We start from the raw sequence: 10,630 nt of genomic DNA on the forward strand, positions 1-10,630 counted from the left end.
GGATGCGCAAAGATACGGCGAAGCTAGAGCATGCTTTGTCGAGACGGCAACGGCGCTAGGTCGATGGCAAAAGCTCGACGGAGCTGCGGCGGTGATGACTAGAAAACAGAGAAGAAAGAAGAACGACGACGACGGCGTTTTGGTTCTTATAACGCGACTCAGAAGCTCAAGGAAGCCACGTAGGAGACGTCTCCGCGCCAGCGCAAAGCCGAGGATGTCCACGCGTGCGCCTGGAACGCCGAAGAAGGTCGCCGGTGGTGTAGCCTCGGCGGTGGACACTGTTCACAGTAATTACAAGTTTGCCATTCACCAAAATTCTCAAATTACTCTCAAATTTTCATAACAACTCAAAAATCTCCAAAAATAAAAGTTGTTCAAAATCAAAAGTTCTACAACTTTGATTTTATAACCATCTCCTAATTTGGTCTAGATTTTGAAATGAACTTTTGAATTTGAATAGGGAAATTTAACGAATTACGCCTTTTTGAATTACTCAAAATGTTTCTAAACAACTTGAAAAACTCCAAAAACAAACTTTGTATAACTTGCCAAGCTCTACACTTTTGCTTTTGGGCCCAATCCCAAAATATGCTTAGATTTTGAAATGGATTTTCAGGGTAGGGTTTAAATGTCAAAAAGCGGGGGTTTCTCAAAAAATTCTAAACCCAGACAAACTTTGAACTTGAGTCAAACAATATAATTCAACACTCATTACACAAATGTAAACTTGTTTTAATAAATGCACATCAAAGTTTTCACCAAATGCCAAATGCTTTGCAATGCATATGATGACATGTCAGATTTTAATATTTAGACACCCGAGGTGTTACAGTTCAGCTGCTAGGCGTATCACATTGTCCCTCAACAGCTTCTCCGTCCACTCCCGAGTGCTGTCAGTGTCCTCCTTGAAGTCAAAGCCCGCATGGGCCCTCTCCTTGCAGGGCTAGACTCGGCGCACTATGAAGCTCGCCACCACCAGTGCGTCGTTCATCTTCACACCCTTTTTTAGGCTGAGGAGCTCCCTCACCTGCTCCATATCAGCACTGCTTGACTTCTCTGACCAGCTCCTCTGGTTCTCCAGAATGTGGTTGACATCATAGCGGATGGCGGGATGGCTCTACTTCATGTAGAACCACCTGGCATTCCACCCCTTCAGCGAGGTGTTCAGTGGTACAGTGATGTACTCACCCACCATCCCATCACGGAGTTGTAGATACACACCATCGACCACTCTGGAACCACCGCCACCCTTCTTCAGCTAGAACAGGTGTCAAAAGAGGTTGAAGTGGAGAAGAATTCTGAGATATGCCTCGTAGAAATGGATAAAAATTGAGATGTGCAAGATGGTGTTTGGGTGGAGATTGCACAGACTAACTCCCCAGAACTCCAATAGATCCCTCAAGAAAGGATGAACATGAATTCTCAATCCACGCTAGAAGTAATCTTCAAAAACTACAGCTTCATCGATATGAGGCATTGGGTAGGGCTCACCGTTGGCCGACCGCCATCTGGCGGTGACACGGTCCAGAAGAACGCCTACCTCCACCATCCTATTGATCTCTGCCTCTTCCATGAGCGACGACACCCACTCATTATCATGACTTGCTCGGCGATCGCCTTCTTTGGGTTACCAGATCCCTTCTTTGACGCCATCTCTCATATTTGGATTGGGACTAGTGATAGAAGAGCGTGTGGATGTGAATCAGGGAAACTGCTAGGGCTGAGGAGGAAGATAAAGTGGCGAAAGTGGCAAAGGTGGGAGCACGAAGTGCAGTGGCGCAGTTATCAAGCACTGCCCCCACTTTTCACATTCAAGGGGTTTTGGGAAACCGCTCTATGATTTGTGCCGCTCTGAATTCTCTGAAGCGGCAATATGCACTGTTACCTGGGCTTTCGCGCAACTGTAGCCCATATCGCCCATTTTTCACCGCAATTTGTTACTGCTCACCGAATATTCGTCAACTTCTCCGCAATCCATTAAGGCTCAGTAACTCCTATTGTACAACCATTACTCCGGTTTTTTCTCCACGATTTGATTTCTCCAAGATTTCCACTTGTGGCTCAGGGACTACGTCATTAATACGACTTGTTTTCCTCACCACACTGGGGACTTCTTCTGTTCACTGTTGTTTCTGACCCTAGCACCATGTGACCACGTCACCTACTGTCAGGCTCGTGGACTAAGTGTGCACACTTCACCTTGCGGTGAGTGTGCGTTTTTCATTTTAGGGCTCTGCTCGGGGACTGACTATCTGCTTAGCTGGTCTTCTGCTTTTCTTCTATTTTGGACCCTAGCACCACGTGACTATGTCACCTACTATCAGGCTCAGGGACTAAGTGGGCACACTTCACCTTACGGTGAGTGTGTTTGCTTTAATCTGGAAGACTCCGCGCCTAATGAAGTTGAATACTATCTCCCTTCCTTGTGGTTAGACTCTAAGTGGGCACACTTGGTCCACTACGAGGAAATTTTTGAATTTGAACTTGAGCTCCTTACATCCTTATGGCAAGCCTTACTTGGGATACACTGCTCGGCGACGGTTGATAACTGCTCGGCGATGCTTCACAACTGCTCAGCGACTCATTACGGTGGTCGGACCATGAGTCTGACTGCTCGGCTTTGTTCACACTTGCTTGGACAAGCTCAAGACGGCGTTGCACAACAGATACAAGGCGCTCGGGGACTAGCTGTGGGGGATACGGCCCCGGATACCCATGATAGACCACATGGGCTGTGCCCCCAGGGGCAGCCTAGCCCACAAGATGAAGTCTTGCAGAGCACGGTGCTGCTCGGCGTGTCCCACAAGACACCAGGAAGAAATCCTAAAGATACTACGAGATCTGTTAGGATACATATGATCCCATGATTCCTTGTAATATGTTATTACTTTTTGGTTATCTCCTAGATCTAACCGACTTGTAACCCTAGGCCCCCAGACTATATAAGGCGGGCAGGGACCCCCTCCAAACACACGCAATATCATATGATAGCCAATACAATCCAACATATCACAGGAGTAGGGTATTATGTCGCACTGATGGCCCGAACCTATCTAACTCTTGTGTCTCTGTTGCCTTCCTTTTCTCGATTACACGCATCTCGCCGATCAATCTACCTTCGTGGGATACCCCTCTGAGGACTGTCGATGATATTCTATCGACACAGCCTTAGACACAACTCAAAACCAGCTCCTAAGTTCAAAATTCTAGTTCTCAATTTCGTAGTTTGAAATTCTCTTGGTGGAAGTAGTTTTGGAGTAAGAGAAAGGGTTAGAAAGTTTCAGAGTGAAATCTTGAGAAAGAGAGAGTGGAAGCGCTGCTAAAATTTGAGCAAGGAAAGAGATTTTAAGAGTGGTAGTGCTATCCAAATTAAGAGAGAAAAATTAATAGAATTAAGGTGGAAGTCATGCCAAAATCTTAATTAGAAATTCATTAGGCAATCTTGGACGACTGACTCTGGACTGGCTAACCGCTAACATATTATTTTTTCTAATCCATTCCACTAGCTATGTTGTCTTTTGTTTATTTTGCAGGAAGATGAGCAAGTTAGTAGGCAAGACCAAGCGTGTGGCATCAGTTTTGTTCGACGAGAAGCTCGTCTTCCTGAGCGATCACCTGACATGGAGATTGACGCTCCATCTCCCACTATCGGAGCATCGTCCCAGTCATCCCCTACTGAGAGAAACATTCTTTTGCAAGAGAAGCAGCTCAAGCTCCGGGGCGAGACAGAGAAGAACATCTACAAGCAGCTGAAGACCCAGAGGTTCATTCTCACTCTTGTTTATGATCTAGCCCTGCTACAAGCAATAGGTATGAACACTAAATTTGAAACTATTTTTAAGGCCGTAGGATGGGAGAATGTTTGGGAAATTGATGAGCCGGGGTCCAAGCTTTTGACAGCTGAGTTTTTATGCACGTTGCAACCTACCGATTCTGAAGTTTCATTTAGACTTTTTGGAAAAGATGTTTCTATTGCATGGAAATAGTTTAGTGAACTTCTAGGATTTTATGCACAATGTGTGATTGATGTAGACACTGCTATACAAGACTTTGATAGGACAAAATTTTGGATTGAAATATCTAAATAACTTACTTGCTACCGTCCCTGAACAAATAAAATTCATCACCCTACTCTACGATTCATGCATAAATAGTTAGGTTTTTCTTTATTTCCTAGAAATAATTTTCGCACTATGAGGAATGATGAACTTAAGCTGCTCTATGTCATGGTTAAGAGAAGAAAAGTTTCACCTGTTCAGTTTATGATGAAACAATGGAAAGAAATCCCTGAATTTAAGGGAGATGTTGGGTGTACTTCTTTGGTCACCCGCATAGCTAAAATTTTGGGTCTTTTTGGAAATGTTTTTGTTGCTTACATTGATGAAATTCCTCGTTGGCATATCGATTATGAATACTTTGTCCAAGCTCACATGTTAAAGAAGAAAAAAAGATGGGAAACTTGTCCTGATGTATATGGACTATACAAACAAAATCTCGTTACCAGACCAAAATCTTGGTCTGTATGCGGTGCAGTCTTTTGTCTTTGATTTACAGGTGAAGGAGGCAGCGCCTTGCCAGAGCGCTTCTACGAGACTCACTCACAACCCGCAACCCCAGTACCTTGGCGACAATCCAATTCCTGAAGGACCTGCCATCACCAGCTATGTAGGCTAGCACCAGCTGGGTTGTTCCTGTCTGCATTAGCCTGAGCATGTCGGTTGGGAGCAACCCGCTCCTCAGCACGCTGAGAGCTCCTGGCATTAGAGCTCAAGTGCACAATGGCAGGATGACAACTTTAACTACTATCAGCAGCAGTCCTACGAAGAAGTTTCCAGTGGACACCAGGGAAGGCGCATGTTCCTTTTCTAGTTATGGCTGCCATGACTAGCACATGGGCCACCATCAACCGCCCATAAGTGGTCATGAGCAGCAGGCAGAACACCCCCGCCTCGACACCAGGTTAACCACCATCAAGGAGACACAGCATGACACCCAGAACCAGCTTCACCAGCACTCCTAGTGGCAAGCAGAAATGGGAGAACACATCACCACCATCCAGCAGTACCAGGAGCAGGAGAACGAGAATTGGTGATACTTGTTCTAGGGTCTCCACATTGACCTGCCTTTCTGAGAGACTGCAGCAACACCTAGCTTGGGGGAGGAGCCCCCGTTTACCTAAGGTAAGTTTTCTTTCTGGTATTTTATTATTTTCTTCAATCTTTGAATTTGCTATTTATTAAAAAATGCATAACTAAGAAAACAAATAAAAATTTGTCTTAGTCTTTTATATATTAGTAGGTGTGATCTAAAAAATGAAAACCAAATAAAAAGAGTGTGTATATAGTGGCTTTAAGTTTGCTTAAAGTTTGTTTTAAATTTCTATTTTTTAAGAGCCAATAAATAAAAAGGAACTTGAAGAAGATGATTCACAATGGAAATGATGAATAGTTGATCTGTTATAATTCCTTTCAAGTACCTAGTTTTTAGCCTTGAATCCTCTCGAGTTTTGGATATGATTGTTTTGACATGAGAATTTGCTCTGAACTTGAAACTCGTGGGTAGCAATGCTTAATCTAAGTTTAGGTAATTGATGGATATGATATGAGAAGGTCTGAGCTGCTATTTATCTTGTTCCAAGTGATACTAAAATTCTGGAAGATTTCCTTTGAAAAACATAAAAAGGCAATATGATGAGTTCCTGTATGACAAAGCTTGAATTCCTACCAGAGCCAAACATGATATTTAAGCTAGGAAAACTTCCACTACTTTTATGCTACTTGTTTTGCATTGAGTTTGGTCAAGCTTTGTTGACCCTTATGAGAGGTTTATCATGCTCTTAAAATCAAGATCACGTACACACCACCCACATATGCACTACTCCTACACTAGGGGTAGGCGCAAAAACTTGCATTTCATCTAGATCCACAAAAAATGTTTTACTCCTACACTGGGAGTAGGCACCAAAAATATTCTTGATAGGTTTTTTCATCCTCCAAATAAATGCTCCAAATTCCTGTTGCTATCTCTCAAAAGTTTTTTTTGCAGAAAAGAGACATGTGGCTATGCAAAAGTTATTCATAAAAAAGAAAGAAAGAAAAAAAGAGAGAAAAATGGACAAGTATCCGAGATATTTAAAACAATGGGTACTTAGATGCCCGCCTAAAAAAAGAGAAAAGAGATGAATAAGATAGCCCATGTTTTCTTCCAATTGTTTCCATTTCAAAAGAGAGATAAGTTTTCAAGGAGCATAGTAGAATTAGGCTAGCCACCATAAATATCCACCATATATTCCACTCACATGCACATCTTGATTTGATTGTATGACTCAACTCTCTTTGGATCCGAGGTTTGATTTTACAATATATGTATTGCAAGTATGCACTTTCATGTTATCACCATTCCTATGAGCTCCACATAAACTTTAGTTGTAGGAAGGAAGGCATAACATTATTTTTGCCTTGGTGAGGATCCACAAATACCACATATGTTGAGAGACTTGAGAGTATCATACAATAGAATCTCTGAGTTTTATTTTGAAACCATGCTAAAACTCCAAAATAATGGTTGAACAAAGAACTTAAGACATAGTGCTTGACTTGATCGTTCTGTCTTTCAATTGCTCAAGACCTTAGTGAAGGCTACAAGCCCCATAGTTGAAGGTAATATGGGTAAGTTTTAAAGTCAGAACAGTTTGTTCTAATCCGAAGGAGAATTCTTGTTTGAATGCCTGTGTACTTTTGAGGAGTGAAAACATTGATGCAACTCCTGATCCATTGCTAGGTTTGGCATTGCTCAGGGACGAGCAAAGGTTAAGCTTGGGGGAGTTTGTTGATGGTAGTTATCATCCATTATAAACCACCAATATAACTTGAAATCATGCATGAAAATAATCACCAACATAGACTTAGGGGTTTAAACTAACAAATTCCACAAGTTTTGGTGAATCTATGTTTTCAGCAGGATTTATCCAGAAAACTGTCAAGGGGGATCAAAACGTCAAATAAAATCTTGCTTATTCACAGCGAAATTAACTCCAGAAGGTTCCAGACAATGCTAGAAGCCACACCACCGAAGCAGACCTACAGAGGATGATATGTGGGGCTGACCAGCCCCACCTGTAGGCCAGCCTGGCCCCTAGGCCCACCTGTCAGTCTCCGCCTCGCTACGTCGGTTCTCCACCGCCTTAAGGATTGCATCTACGTCGTTTATTCAAGTTGGTTTGATCCGAGGGCTCAGAATTGATGCTCTAGGCCTATATATACCAGCCCCTGCCCCCCTCCCTGAAAGCATTGCATAAGTCAAGATCAGACCAGAAATTAGGGTTTTTAGAGAGAAAAGAATAGAGCTCCAATTCTTTCAAAGTTCTAGTATAGGCTAGCTAGAAAGGTTCAAGTAGAGTTTGGGCTATTGCTCAGGATTCTGGATTCACCATTTGGAGACTAGTATAGCCATTGTATCTCTCTTATTTATGACTTTGTGCTACTTCAATATTATGTTGTTATTTATTATGTTTCTAGTTTGCTCTAGTTATATGCTTGATATAGTTATGATTGATTATGAATATATGCATATGTTCACAAAGTGCTTAGGTCAATACTCGAGTGAGTTAAGTGGTCAACATTATGTAAGCGTGGTGCTTAAATATTGTTTACCTGAGGATGCATTCTACACTCTGGGTCATGTGGTAGATCACGGATGTGACACTCCTGTTGAGTCCTTTGTAGTCCACTCCCTGTTTGTACAGCAAGTAGAACCCGGTTGTGAAGGGAGTCAAGCTCTGTTCTTGATCTTCCTTAGTAATGTTCCATATGCATAGATCCAAAGTTATTTATGCTATAGATGAGAGTATATATACTTGGGAGTACAAAAGACTTAGTAGATATAGAATGACTTAGGAATTTTCTGCTCTTAACTAATCTCCTACCTAGCCATACTACATTTATGAGTATCTATTTCTATCTCTGGAATACCATCAATACCTTACACTTATAATTTATTTATCACTTGACTTACCCCTGTAATAGCATGAGAGTGATGATCTTATCATAAGTATACATATTTGTCAATATCTCTGTGCCAACCCCATAGCTCCTCCCTGTGGATAAAATATAAATAACGATACCTGGTATACTCCCGAGTGAAATGCTACAATGGTATATTATATGTGCGCTTGGGGATACTTTATATATATATATATATATATATATATATATATATATATATATATATATATATATATACAAGTGTTCTTAATAATTACCAACAATGCATTTCTGGCATCATGCTAGGGATGACAACTTAGTAAAGAGTGATGCTAAAAAATGTCAACAAACATTTCTGTGGTTCCGCTACAAAGCTTGTTGGTATTTTTAAACGCACACAGATAAATCCGCAAGCGTACAGATACCATTGTAGCTTTCACCCGGGAATATTCCAGAGTATCGTATTTATCCACAGGGAAACAATGGTTAAAGAAGTTGATAGTTCACCATCATATATCTACTAACTAGTATACCGACTAAACTAAAGTGGGGGTAAGTGTTGATAATGATAGGAGTTATGAATAATAGCACACATAAGAGAATTCTATGGTAAAATAGAGGAGCAGTTTAGTTAAGTTGAGAGGACAACGGGTGAGTTCAAGGTTCCTAAATACTTCTCTATTACTTTGGTTCTTTAGGGTATAACTAATTCATGGGTAGATATAGTGATCACATGCAATAACACTTTGGAGCAACAGTACCTTTCCAACTCTCAAGGGGGATGAGAAAGCGTAGTTGGGGGAAGGCTGCCTAAAGCTCTATGAACACCAATCCTAACGTGGTGGATTACAATGGCCTGATAGAGTTGTCACCCCTGGGGCTACCACAACTAACCGTAGGATTGAGCATAATCTCAGGTAACCTATAGTCTAGACACCATGTCTATACTATGGATTACTACTCTAGTCACATATGATAACTAAAGCACTCGATGCGAGCGGAGATCCCATGCTAAGGTATGATAACTATACTAACCATACATATGAAAGGCATAAAAGTAGATAGAGAAGATAACTATATTAAAGCATAAGTCTTGCAAAGGTGAGATACAAAGATATACTCGACCTATGAAGATTTCTCTAGAAACTGAGCTCAGCTCAACTCTCCCTAACTCTCAACTAGAGCTATTCTACTTCTACATATTGAGAGCCGGCTCTGATTCTGATGAGGAGGATATGAATTAGGGTTTCAGGATGGCTCTAGTGAGGGGATAGGGGCTACTATATATAGGCCGAGGTGGAGTAGGGGCAAGGAATTGTGGTGGAGTAGGGGGTAAGGAATCGCCACATCATCGATCTGCGTCAACTCCCTCGATCACCGTTGGATGAATCGACCTAAAACTGCCTTAAAATCAAGCGTCCAGATCTTAGGAAGGCGTACAAGGTGGCGGAGGGCGAGGGGCCTTTGTAATGGGCCGGTCGGCCTCATCACTAGGCCAGCCAGCCTGCTACTATGGCAGGTGGGCCTCCCCTTTGGGTGGTGGGTCCTGGGCTCTGTCTTGAGTCATCTTTCATAGGTTCATGGGTTGAATCACTTGTTGATCTTAGTTTGCCTATTTAGAGTGTATGACGGTAGTCCCAGTTGCTATTTTCTGGATAAATCCTCCTGCATTTACATATTCACCAAAGCTCATGGAATTCATTAGTTTAAACCCCTATACCTATGTTTGGTGATGGAATTAGGTGTATATGTAGGATATATTAACGGTTTATGATTGACATTAACAACCGTCAACAATGATCTAGAAGCGCTTCTCCTTCTGCTATGGTTTTGTGGTCAAAGGACCCTCCGGTAGTGATATCAAGCTATAGGGCAGATTCCTTGCTTAAGACGTAACCAAAAATGTTGTATCAACACATGGTCTGGTATAAACAAGGCTAGGCCAGAGTGTGCTAAGATTGGAAATCTAGCCTAGGCTACACCTATGGTTTCCTTCTCATGTTGGCGGGAGCTGAGAATCTCTTGTCGTAGGAAAGCAATTTGAGATATAGAGAAGAATACGGAACATAATTTGTCCCTCAATTCTTCCCAATCTCTGTTTACCTTGCCTACGTTGTGGGTGGAGGTTGTTTTGCCCTCTCAAAAGAAGGGAAACAACTTCTACCAGAGGTTTTTCTGGTGCCCATGCCTAAGATTGTCTAGCACGCACAGAGCTGCTCAGCACTCCCATAGATGATGGCAAGAGTTTTTGTAAACTTAACCAAAGAAGGTTTGTTCCCAAACCATGGCTATAAAGCCAGGACGGAGTTCATAGCTAGAAGCTGTGATTGGCTTCGATGGTGGTGGCTCTAAGAGCTCGTCCTTAGGCGCAAAAAGATTTTGAGTTCAAGGCTTCATGATGAAAAGAAAAAGGGATATATTTTTTTGAAAGGTAAAACACAAAGATACACGGGTGAACTGGGTTCAGAGATAATTACGACAACCGTGTCACGGCAACGGCGCTAGAAATGCATGTTGGTATTTCTTAACGCATACAGAAATAATCCGCAAGCGCACGGAATTACCGTTGTAGCATTTCACCCGGAAGTATTCAGGGTATCGTATTTCCACGAGGAACGGAGGTGTAAGAGTCTCTTAAGCTAGTTCAC

Source organism: Miscanthus floridulus, chromosome 10 (assembly GCF_019320115.1).
Source record: "Miscanthus floridulus cultivar M001 chromosome 10, ASM1932011v1, whole genome shotgun sequence".
Lineage (NCBI taxonomy): Eukaryota > Viridiplantae > Streptophyta > Magnoliopsida > Poales > Poaceae > Miscanthus > Miscanthus floridulus.